Below are 12999 nucleotides of genomic sequence, written 5' to 3' on the forward strand. Positions count from 1 at the left end.
TGATATTTGGACTAAATTATTCAGGAAAGAAGGAAGAAAGGAAGGGAGAGAGGGAGAGAAGCTTTACCTAAATGCTGGTGTGTGGGTTTCTGAGGTCTTTCTAATTCAGCCCAGAGCATATCTAGAATGAATTCTCTCCCTTCTTGAACCTGGTCTCTAGAAGGGTCCTGGCTTCATCTTTCTTTATCCTTACTTATCAACCCTGCTCTGTGTCATAGGCACCACCTGCATCCAACACACTGTTAAGCCCACCACAGAAAAGCTCAAGGCTGGGGAGTCCTGGTGTGTGCCTGCCTCTTACAGGCTGGGTCCCATCCTGGCTCCCCATTTCTGCAGAGGAAGTGGTACTTGCAAAGTCTCAAAATGGGATATCTTGAAGATCACATGAGAAGCCAGAAAAGATCTATTTAAAACCAGAGGGAAAAAATGCTTTTTGGAGGGATTTTAGGCCCTATGACATGCCTTTGAGGAAAGGAGGAGAGGATGGTTATTCCCAAGACCCCACACCTGAGATGCCTGGTTAGTTGGGGTCAGGTGTCAACTCAAGGCTGCCTCCCCATCCCAGGTAAAGAGAGGCTCCTCTGGCTTGCTCTGTGCAGCTCAATTGTTGCACTTTGTTGCCAGCGATCCACCCTCTGTTAATATGCCATCACAATTTTTTCTTATGATAAGTAGTTATTTTAAAAAAAAATCAATTCTGGAAAGTGAAAGAAGTTACTGTATTCGTGTCTCTGGAAAAGGACTCTATTAAATGAGTCACGTGTGTGTGCTCAGTCACTTCAGTTGTGTCTGACTCAGACTGTAACCTGCCAGGCTCCTCTGTCCATGGGATTATCCTGGCAAGGATACTGGAGTGGGTTGCCATTTCTTCCTCCAAGGAATCTTCCTGACCCAAGGATCAAACCTTTGTCTCCTAAGGCTCCTGCATTGGCAGGTGGATTCTTTACCACTGAACCACCAGGGAGGCCTGGTACAGTTAAATGGAAAGGTTGGTTGAATAAACTATCTTAAAGAGGATTTTTGAGGGAAGGAAAAATAGTTGGGCAGAGGGGTCTGTGCATTTGTGTTTGTTTCACAAGGGTTAACTAGCCCATCTAACACATTTCAAAATCATCTAGGGTCCTTGTTAAAATCTTAGACTGATTCCTGACTTAACGGATTGATATAACCGGAGAATACCACCTGGAATATATGATGGTTATGCTGCTGCTGCTGCTGCTAAGTTGCTTCAGTCGTGTCTGACTCTGTGCGACCCCATAGACAGTAGCCCACCAGGCTCCACCGTCCCTGGGATTCTCCAGGCAAGAACACTGGAGTGGGTTGCCATTTCCTTCCCCAATGCATGAAAGTGAAAAGTGAAAGTGAAGTCACTGAGTTGTGCCCAACTCTCAGAGACCCCATGGACTGTAGCCCACCAGGCTCCTCCGTCCATGGGATTTTCCAGGCAAGAGTACTGGAGTGGGGTGCCATTGCCTTCTCCGATGATGGTTATAATGGTGTGAAATAATTACACATTCAGTAGAAACAGTACTTTGGATTTTGAATTTTGATCTTTTCCTGGGCCAGCAGAATTCAGCAGCACTCTCTTGTGAGTGGCGGCCACAGCTCCCAGTCAGCCATGTGATCTCAAGGGCAAACAGTGGATACACTGACAACCATTCTGTTTTTCACTTTCAGTATTCAGTAAGTTACATGAGATATTCAACACTGTATTTATAAAATAGGCTGCGTGTTAGATGGTTTTGCCCACCTGTAGGCTAATGTAAGTGTTCTAAATACTTTTAAGGTTGCTTAAATTATAAGCCTAGGCGAAGTTATACTTTTTATAGGTTTAGGTGTATGAAATGAATTTTCCACTTTGTGATATTTTCAACTTTCAGTGGGTATATGGGGAGAGAAGCTCATCCTGAGGAAGACCTGTATGGTTTAACAATCTTCTTAAGTGATTTCTCCCATAATCCAAGCTTGAGAACTGCTGCTTTATATGGGAAATACAGTTTAAATATTTAAAGTTTATGAATTAATATATCAGGGTACCATTTATGTTGCATTATACATTCTAGTCTGTTGATTTAGAGTAATGTCTGTTACATTGTAGTCCACAAATTCTGAAGTGAACCTCTTTCATTTTTATCCATGCATTTGAATTTCAAATGTCTAACATTTCCTAGGAGTCATTAGTCCACATTTTTCTAAACTAATTGTCACAATCATCACACAGCTTCTTAGCTAAGCTTCTGAATCATTGTCTTTGATAGCAGAACTGGTAATAGGGCTTGTCTCTCCTCCAGCAGGGCTTTTAGTCTCTAATTGGCTTTTATGTTTTGAAATGTAAAGTCATTCTCCTTCAAGGAAAAATATTTCATCAAATTTCCCACTAGCTAAGCTTTTGAAGCCAGTCTTTCCCAAACTTAATGTGCATCAGAAAAATCTAGAGAGCTGTGGAGTCTGTGAGTCCTCTGACTCTGTCAGCTCAGGATGTGGTGAGTATGGACTGTGTAAGTGGATGGTCACATCACAAGCAAATCAAATGCATTAAATGACGCCTTAAATCTCAGTTCCCTAGATTTCTGCCTATACGATGATATAACAGTGGGCACAGACGGTTGCTATACTCTTTGGTAACCCAATATTTCTCAGTTCTGTTCCTACTTCTGGGCAATTAGGCATGTTTTCTCCCTGAGGCAAAACCCTCCACCAACCTTCCTTGGAACTAGAGCACAAGGAGAAAGATTTTCACTGGAGATAAGGAGGCAGGGATTTTATCAACAAGTGCTATTTCTTCTGTTAGTGGGTGAGCAGGTGCTGAGACTTTTTGGTATATTGAATATATTGAATGTATTCATTTTGGATCAAATAAACCAAGACCTTGGCCTCGGTTTATGCAGTCAATTGTGGATAATTGAGGTTCCAAATGGTAGATGCTTTTTGAAAATAGTGGCTACAGAAAAAAATTCAGAGTCCCACTTATATTTCAGAGAAAAGACCTGGGCTAAAACGTTGACATTTGCAGCCAAAATATATATGAAAGCATTCCCACTCACCTACATGGGCATTCTCACCAGCCAAAGTATCTTTGAGTAGGAATAAGGATCCAATGCTGGTAAAGATTGAGGGCAGGAGACGAAGAGGGTAACAGAGGATGAGATGGTTGGATGGCATGGACATGAGTTTGAGCAAACTCTGGAAGGTAGTGAAAGACAGGGAAGCCTGGCATGCTGCAGTCCATGGGGCTGTAGAGTCAGACACCACCAACTGAACAACAACAAAAGGATCTAAACAATTGCTAGAAGGTGATGTTAATTCCCTGGTGGCGGTTTAGTCGCTAAATCATGTCTCTCTGCAACCCCATGTACTGTAGCCCGCTAGGCTCCTCTGTCCATGGGATTTTCCAGGTAAGAATACTGGAGTGTGTTGCCATTCCCTTCTCCAGGGGATCTTCCTGACCCAGGGATTGAACCTGGGTCTCCTGCATTACAGGTGGATTCTTTACCATCTGAGCCACCAGGGAAGCCCATTAATTCCCTACTCCTATTTAGACTCAGTCTCCTTATCCCTCTTTTCAGCTCATTTCACTCCCCACTCCCCAGCTAAGAGCATAGTTATCTGATAAAGTAAGAGTTGGGTCACGTGAGCCCTGTCCCTTTCCTCCTGTGAATCAACTAGTCCAGGAAGCAGCTATTCTCTGCCTCACAGTTTATCAGGAGAGGGTTTCAAAGCCATGACTGGACTTCGTGCAATAATTTACTTCTGTCTTTGTAGAAAAGGGGCAACTAGCTAAGGTTATTTTAGCTGATTTTATCTCAACCTTGTCAAATGTATGTCAGTCTGCATTTTTTTTAGCTGATTTTACACAACTTCGGCAAACGAATGTCAGTCTGCATAAGAAGGGCAAGATTGCCCTCTGCTGCCTAAAGGTAAAGTAGCTGCGCATATTCATAGATCAGGCTTCCCCAGCATAAAATTCCTTACTCTAGTGGCCAGAGGAGAGTCCCCTTTGATTAAAAAAAAAGTTCTGGCCTCACTGGAAATGCATAATGAACTCTGAGATAGTGAAAACTCCAAGAGGTCATATCTTGAAGTGACTAATTTACCTAGGTCTCTTCCTAATTGAAGGCAGTAGCACCCCACTCCAGTACTCTTGCCTGGAAAATCCCATGGATGGAGGAGGCTGGTAGGCTGCAGTCCATGGGGTCGCTAAGAGTCGGACACGACTGAGCGACTTCTCTTTCACTTTCTACTTTCATGCATTGGAGAAGGAAATGGTGACCCACTCCGGTGTTCTTGCCTGGAGAATCCCAGGGGCGGGGGAGCCTGGTGGGCTGCCATCTATGGGGTTGAATAGAGTCGGACATGACTGAAGTGACTTAGCAGCAGCAGCAGCTTCCTAATTGAGTGTCTTTAAGAGCCTATAGAGGGCTTCCCAGGTGGTTCAGTTGTAAAGAATCTTCCTGAAATGCAGGAGACTCAGATTCAATCCCTGGGTCGGGAAGATCCCCTGGAGAAGGAAATGGCAACGCACTCCATCACTCTTGCCTGGGAAACCCCAAGGACAGTGGATCCTGACTGGCTACAGACCATGGAAATCGCAAAGAGTCAGACAAGACTTACCAACTAAATAAGAGCCTACAGGGAGCACATGACTTCATATTCTCAAAGTCAACACGTAAATGGCACTTCCCACAAGCCTTTGTGAATTAAATGCAATTATCTATACCTCCCTGGGATGGCACCATCCCTCAATAATTCCACCCTCAATTCCACAGTAACCCTGCCTCTTACTCCCCCAAACTCCCCCCATCCCATCTCCCTTCCAAGTCAAATATGAAATAAAACTATTTTATGACAAGAAAAATTTAACTATAAAAAATTTCTCCATGCTTTGATCTCCTCTCCCCACCACTGTGCATTGTATATATGCATTATGCATTGACCAAACCTCCCCATCAGCAGAAATACCTGCTCACCCATAAAGAACAACATTCTTTCAACAATAATAAGATAGTTCCTTAAAGATAACATTCTTTCTTGATAGAGGTAGCATGGTGCTTAGATCTGGATTATGTAAACTGTCAATAATATTATTTAAGGTACAGCCTCTGTCTCAAAAAATGTGAATAACTATGCCTTGACTTCTAACAGGTGGAAGAGTTCTTAGAGCTTTCTGAAATGCTCTTTCTGGGTTGCAATCCTCACATTTGCCTTGAATAAAAAATGTTCATTTCTTTCTTAGATCAACTGATTAATTTTTCATTGACATATGCTTGGTATAGTAGGCAAGATATTAGAGACACTTGACAGAGACACCTGGATTCTCCTGGAACAGGCCCATTGAGCCCGACAGGCTTCTTGGCATTCCTCGGGTGTTGTAGTGAGCTCTCTTGATACTCAGATCTTATTGTTTGGGTGATAATCTTAAAATTTTTATTGAAGCTGGTTTTCACTTAAGACATGGAGTCTTAAGGTGCACAGGTGCTTTTCCTAGGCAGGGCCCAGGGGGTCTGGGCAAGAGAGCCAGGGGAATCATAGATGGCTGGATTTTGTTAGATTTGGCTTAAATTGGGGAAAAAAACTGAGTTGATATATAGTCTGAACAAAACATTTGCTAGTGAAATGAGACTGAATTGTTCAGCTCTGATGAATAAAGGGACATTTTGCTCCTTTTGGCCACGAGGCTTCCTTAGGCAACTGAGAACCTTGCGGAAGTGTCTGAAGATCAATTCTGGTAACATGAAGAGGTCTCACCACCATTAAGTGAATATTGCTCCAGGGGCATGATGGAGACTGATCACCTAGTGGTAGCCTCTGAGCACCCGTGACAGTTTTAGACTGTCTGTCATTGGGAGAAACCAAGCCACATAAAAGAAGTTGAACTGACCCAAGGGTAACTCCGTGGGGAGCTAGACTCAGAGATAGCACACGTGTGATCCTCCACACTGGGCTCAGAAAGTTGCTGAGATCATATCTCATACCTGAATTAGGCTCTGAAAGTGAAAGTTGCTCAGTGGTTTCCAGCTTTTTGCAACCCCAGAGACTACAAAGTTCGTGGAATTCTTCAGGACAGAATACCAGAGTGGGTAGCCTTTCCCTTCTCCAGATCTTCCCAACCCAGAGATTGAACCCAGGTCTCCCGCATTGCAGGTGGATTCTTTACCAGCTGAACCACCAAGGAAGCCCAAAAATAATGGAGTGGGTAGCCTATCCCTTCTTCAGCGGATCTTCCCAACCCAGGAATAGAACCGGGGTCTCCTGCATTGCATGGGGATTCTTTACGAACTGCGCTACCAGGAAAGTCAGGCTATGAAGGTAATCCTGGGAAATTGCGCCTCAAAGACCAAACAGCTCCCTTGCAAACAGCCACCTATGGGAGCATCAGCTGGGTTTAAGTATGCTTGCAAGTACTTAATTGGAAAATACAGATCAGGCCCTGAAATGGCCACGTTGGGGTTGTGACACTCCGGAACAATTTTCAGCTGGCAGTTAAAACCATCAGCCTTCTGGATATGTGCCTGCAGGATCTGCGGGAAGCAACATGGTGTTTTCATCTTCTCTAAATTTAGATTATCAGGGAAAAATATTTGTAGAGCTAACTCCATGGATCCCTTGAATTGGAGAAACATCTGAACTGTTAAAATTTTACAGCCCTCATTTTAAACTAATGTACCTATTTTAATTGGTAGGTATAAGCACCCCAAAGCTTCAAAATTCCAAAATAAAAGATTTGTTGTAGAAGGCTGCACACGTGCTAAGTTGCTTCAGTCATATCCAACTCTTTGCAACCCTATGGTCTACAGCCCACTAGGCTCCTCTGTCCATGGCATTTTCCAGGCCAGAATACTGGAGTGGGTTGCCATACTACCCTCCAGCGGATCTTTCCAAGCCAGAGATCGAACCTGTGTCTCTTGCATCTCCTGCATTGGCAGGCAGATTATTTTCCACTAGCACCACCTGTTGTTCAGTTGCTCAGTTGTGTTCAACTTTTTGCATCCCCATGGACTGCTGCTTGCTCAAACTCATGCCTACTGAGTCAGTGATGCCATCCAACCATTTTGTCCTCTGTCGTCCCATTCTCCTGCCTTCAGTCTTTCCCAGCATCAGGGTCATTTATAATGAATCATCTCTTTGGATCAGGTGGCCAAAGTATTGGAGCTTCAGCTTCAGTCCTTCTAATGTATATCCAGGATTGATTTCCTTTAGGATTGACTGGTTTGACCTCCTTGCAGTCCAAGGGACTCTCAAGAGTCTTTTCCAACACCACAGTTCTAAAGCATCAATTCTTCGGTGTTCAACTTCCTTTACGGTCCAACTCTCACATCCACACATGACTACTGGAAAAACCATAGATTTGACTATATGGACATTTGTTGGCAAAATAATGTCTCTACTTTTTAATATGCTGTCTAGATTTGTCATAGCTTTTCTTCCAAGGAGGAAGCGTCTTTTAATTTTGTGGCTGCAATCACCAGCTGCAGTGATTTTGGAGCCTAAGAAAATAAAGTCTGTCACTGTTTCCATTGTTTCCCCATTAACTTGCCATGAAGTGATGGGACCGGATGCCATAATCTTTTTTTGATTGTTGAGTTTTAAGCCAGCTTTTTCACTCTGGGATATCCCTTAAGGAAACTATCTAAAGATGAACAAATCAGTTGTAAAAAATCCCAGTTCTGTTTCAGTGGTAAAGATTAGCCTGAAGCACTTTATTGAACTGTTTTGCAGAATTTAAACCCCTCCCCGCACCTTTAGCGCTCAACCACCAGATCAGCTGGAGCCTAAGGGATGTTGATGTTGACTTTATCGACCTTCTTGACTTCAAGAAAAGCTTGGAATCTGTCAAGCTTTGCCCCATTTCTATGCTGAATTCACCTCAGCTCAAACTCCTTCATGAATATGCATATAACCTTAGCCTAAAATATTCCCAGTTTTGCTCTTTGGGGAGATACTGCTTTGGAGGAGATCCTAGGGATTCTCCTTACGTGCTGCAAGTAATTAATCTTTCCTTGTCCTGATTGGTGGCTTGACTGTGTCTATTGGCTTGGCACCCACCGAGAGGTGAACCGTTTTGTGGTGGTTGTTGTTTAGTCACTAAGCTGTATACAACTAAAAGAAGGTAAATGGGGCATTGGCTTATGATGCAGCAGAGAAAAGGAAGGTCAAATTAAAATGCTTGTAACAGACTAGGAAGAGCTAGACTATTTGCCTTGAAGAACCCAGGAAGTTTCAGGAATTAGAGGCATTGGGTACAATGGAAGAAAGGAGGCTAAATATAAGGGCTTTATTCGAAGTCTGCATAGAGAGGAGTTAAACCACTGTCTGCAACCCTACCTTGTGCAGTCAAGTGGTTGCTCCATGCTGCCCCTCCCAGAATGTTTGGTTTATTTTCAATCAGAGAGACTGCAGCCTTCTGAGACACCAGGGTCTGAGGAGGACAAAGATGAAGTGGGCTTGGCTATTGGGAGAGTAAGTTACAGTTGGCATACTGAATAAGACTTCCTCTGCCAAGCCCCTTCCTGCATGCAACACCAGCAGGCTTAAGTTGCAGGGAGATTGGAAGAAACTTCTCTGAAGAAACTTAACAACCCCTACAGAATGTTATTATAAAAGGAATAGGCTCAGAACAGAGAATAATCCTGGAAACTTAAAAAAAGTGGCAGTTGAAACTTTTTTAATCAATAGAATGAATGGGAAGATAAAGTTAAGGAGAACTCGAATGTAAAACAACTAAATGATAGAAATTAGTTCTAAATGATAGAAATTAGGCACTAAGAACAGAAGGAAAAATAAACTGCCCATCAGACTGTAATTCAATAAAGTTCTCCAGTCTGTACACACACACACACATACACACACACACACACACACATGAAATTATAGAAAGAAAAGTTAAGGAAATCTCCCCTAAAGTAGAACACCTATATAATAGAAGGCTCATTAGGACCAAGATAAGGAAGAAAGTCATCAAAGACAACACAAAAAGCCTTTCTCAGTACTGCAGGGCACCAATTTCCAGAATGAAAAGGCTGCTCACCAGGATGGAAGGTAAAAGACCCACATCGTCATCATGTAATTTCAGAACAATAAGGCTAAAGAAAAACAGATCTAAACTTTTCAGAGAAAAAAAGTGACAGGTAACCCACAAAGGACAGAGAATAAGAATGGATTCTTCAGAGAAATACTCGAAGGCAGAAGAAAATGAAAGCAATGTCTTCCAAAGCCTCAGAAAAAAAATTTATTTTCAACCAAGCGTCTGTACCTAATTCCACACATCCTTCTTTGAAAGCAGCTGGAAAATCCTGCCCACGAACATGAAGCTGTGACCCAAGTGAAAGGAAGAAATGGAATTCAGGGAAGAGATCAAATATGGAGTGCAGATGGGAGCTGCTGATCCAGGTGAGGACTGCTACGAGCCCAAGTTGCAGCAGAATGCTGGAAGCTTCTAGAAGAAACTTGTCTTGAAAAATGGTAGTAGAGGGTATGGAGATGTAAATTAACCTTACTGCAGTAAACCATTTTGCAGTATTTATGTGTACCAAATCATCACATCGTGCATAACTTACTATATTATTGACATATGTAACATATTTGGACACAAGAACAGAAGCCTACACAGGCATGGTTACGCAGTTGCCTGGCACAGTGGGAATCAGCTGAGGGTCCACAGTACAAGAGCCTGGTTTCCTTTCAGGCCTTCTACTACAGTTTGATTTTCAGAGTGTGCTTCTCAGCATCAACTACGAACTGGTTAGACACAGGATCCCAGGACCCAGACCCACAATCTAAGTGCACATTTTCACAACATCTCCTGGCCAGTACAACTGAAGAAGCACCGTCTGGCAGTCACAGAGCAGGTGTGTGGGGATGTAGTAAAGATCAGTGAAGCAAGTGGGTGCAGTGGGCACAGGAGGTCACCAGGGGCTCAGGTGTGACCTCAGTTGGCCATCCCCGGTCCCTCAACCTTTCACTTGTCTACACCATCCTAACCCGCCTGCGCAGTACAGACTTCGTCTCTATAGATTTTGGCTTCATTTTGGTTTTGGTACATACATTACACATTTTGGCACCTACTTTATTTTTGTACCTAATTTTTTTTTATACCACAAAATCTGTTTTTGCAGATGTCATTGTTCTTACGACATTCCTGTGTATCTTATTACCAAGATCATGTAACTCTTGATACAGTCTAAACAATTAGGTTCTATCACTTCTTTTTAGGCCATGCTGTGTGGCATGTGGATCTTAGTTCCCTGACTAGGGATCGACCCTGTGCCCCATGCAGTGGAAACAAGGGGTCTTACCCATTGGACTGCCAGGGAAATCCCAGAAACTGGGTTCTGTCAATTCTTCATTATATGCCAGAAGAGATCAGAGGGGTACAATAAATAGAAGTCTGCTCTCTGGGAAAGAGAAGGAAAATAAACTACAGGCATAAGAGCTTTGCTGGGATGCATGCCAAGTTGCTTCAATCGTGTCCAACTCCTTGTGACCCTATGGATTGTCATCAGGCTCCGCTGTCCATGGGATTCTCCAGGCAAGAATACTGGAGCGGGTTGCCATGCCCTCCTCCAGGGGATGTCCTAACCCTGCATTGGCTGGCAGGTTCTTCACTACTAGTGCCACCTGAGATAAGGGAGTGGTCCCCTAATACTTCCACTGAAATCTGAGGACTAAGTTAAGAAGGTGTCAGTTACAAAGAGTAATCTTTTGATTCTCAGTCCTGCTTACCTATGTCTTTATTACACTTTTATATCTTACATTTTGTAGTATTTCCAAGTATTGCAAGCAAAGCCATTTGTTGCTTCAAGTTTAAAAGAGGGGCTGGAAAAAATCTAGATAAATCGTAGCTGGTCTTTGAACTACATTATGAAAACCATTTAGAATAATTCTTTGTAATATGAGTTTTTTAAAAAACTGAGGAAAAAAATCCAAACTCAGATACTAAGATTTTAAAGAAATAAAAGTCAAGTATAGCTGTGAAATGAATCAGACATTTTGGTGTTATGACTTGTGAATACAAAGTTTTGGTTCAAATGCCAAATTAATTTCCCAAGATCAGATAAGATGTCAATTACAAATCTGTCAAAGCCTGTCTTAAGACAGTCATAAAAAAGGCTTAATTATGAAGTTTCAAAAAGAAAAACCCCTATAATTAAAGATCTTATCTCCTTTATTAAAATGAGGATTAGTCGATGCAAATTGGCTCTACTTTGAAGTGATCCTAGCAAGCAAGCTACTGTAGTTACTGGAGAACTGACAAGATGTTACATTTTTAGAATCACTAATGAGGAATTAATGTCTCCATTTATTAATTAAAAATAAGAAATTCCTTATTCTGTGTTCTCCCAAACACCATTCATTGGCAAAAAAGAAACTCATAAATTATTCTTTATGAGAGAATACAGAATTTGTATATAGAATTCTAGGGCTCAGAAGAGTCTGCCATAAACACACATTTTTTTTTTTTTTACTGAAGTACAGCTGATGTACAATACAAATTAGTTATATAGTGATTCACAATTTTTAAGATTATCCTCCATTTATATTCATTACAGAATCCTGGGTAAATTCCCTAGTACTATACAATATATCCTTGTAGCTGATTTTATACCTAAAGGTTTGTCTCCTAACCCTCTGTCTATCCCTATACTGCCCCTCCCCTCTCATCTCTCTGCATTAGTAACCACTACTTTGTTCTCCTGGAGAAAGCAATGGCACCCCACTCCAGTACTCTTGCCTGGAAAATGGATGGAGGAGCCTGGTAGGCTGCAGTCCATGGGGTTGGGAAGTTGGACACGACTGAGTGACTTCACTTTCACTTTTCACTTTCATGCATTGGAGAAGGAAATGGCAACCCCCTCCAGTGTTCTTGTCTGGGGAATCCCAGGGACGGGGGAGCCTGGTGGGCTACCATCTATGGGGTCGCACAGAGTCGGACACGACTGAAGCGTCTTAGCAGTAGCAGCAGCAGTTTGTTCTCTGTATCCATGAAACATTCTTCTTATATCTAGATATAGAGATCTTTATAGATTCAGAAAATTAAGATCATGGCATCCAGTCCCATCACTTCATGGCAAATAGATGGGGAAACAGTGGAAACAGCAGCTGACTTTATTTTTGGGGGCTTCAAAATCACTGCAGATTATGACTGCAGCCATGAAATTAAAAGACGCTTATTCCTTGGAAGGAAAGTTTTTAATATTCTAGACAGAATATTAAAAAGCAGAGACATTACTTTGACAACAAAGGTCCATCTAGTTAAGGCTATGGTTTTTCCAGTAGTCATGTATGGAAGTGAGAGTTGGGACTATAAAGAAAGCTGAGCACAGAATAATTGATGCTTTTGAAGTGTGGTGTTGGAGAAGACTCTTGGGAGTCTCTTGTATTGCAAGGAGATCCAACCAGTCCATCCTAAAGGAGATCAGTCCTGGGTGTTCACTGGAAGGACTGATGTTGAAGCTGAAACTCCAATACTTTGGCCACCTGATGCGAAGAATTGACTCATTTGAAGAGACCCTGATGCTGGGAAAGATTGAGGGCAGAAGGAGAAGGGGATGACAGCGGACAAGATGGCTGGATGGCATCACTGACTCCATGGACATGTGTTTGGGTAAATTCCGGGAGTTGGTGATATACAGAGAGGCCTAGCATGCTGTGGTTCACAGGGTCACAAAGAGTCGGTCACTACTGAGTGACTGAACTGGAAACTGAAATAGATATCTATATTCATGACTCACCCTTCTTAAAAATTTGTGCAAAAAAAAAAAAAAAAGGGGGGGGGGGCTTCCCTGGTGGCTCAGATGGTAAAGTGTCTGCCTGCAATGTGGGAGACCTGGGTTCAATTCCTGGGTCGGGAAGATCCCCTGGAGAAGGAAATGGCAATCCACTCCAGCACTCTTGCCTGGAAAATTCCATAGACAGAGGAGCATGATAGGCTATAGTCCATTAGGTCGCAAAGAGTAGGACACAACTGAGCGACTTCACTTTCACTCAAATAGCTTCATGGTT

Source organism: Ovis canadensis, chromosome 16 (assembly GCF_042477335.2).
Source record: "Ovis canadensis isolate MfBH-ARS-UI-01 breed Bighorn chromosome 16, ARS-UI_OviCan_v2, whole genome shotgun sequence".
In the NCBI taxonomy this organism is placed as follows: Eukaryota; Metazoa; Chordata; class Mammalia; order Artiodactyla; family Bovidae; genus Ovis; species Ovis canadensis.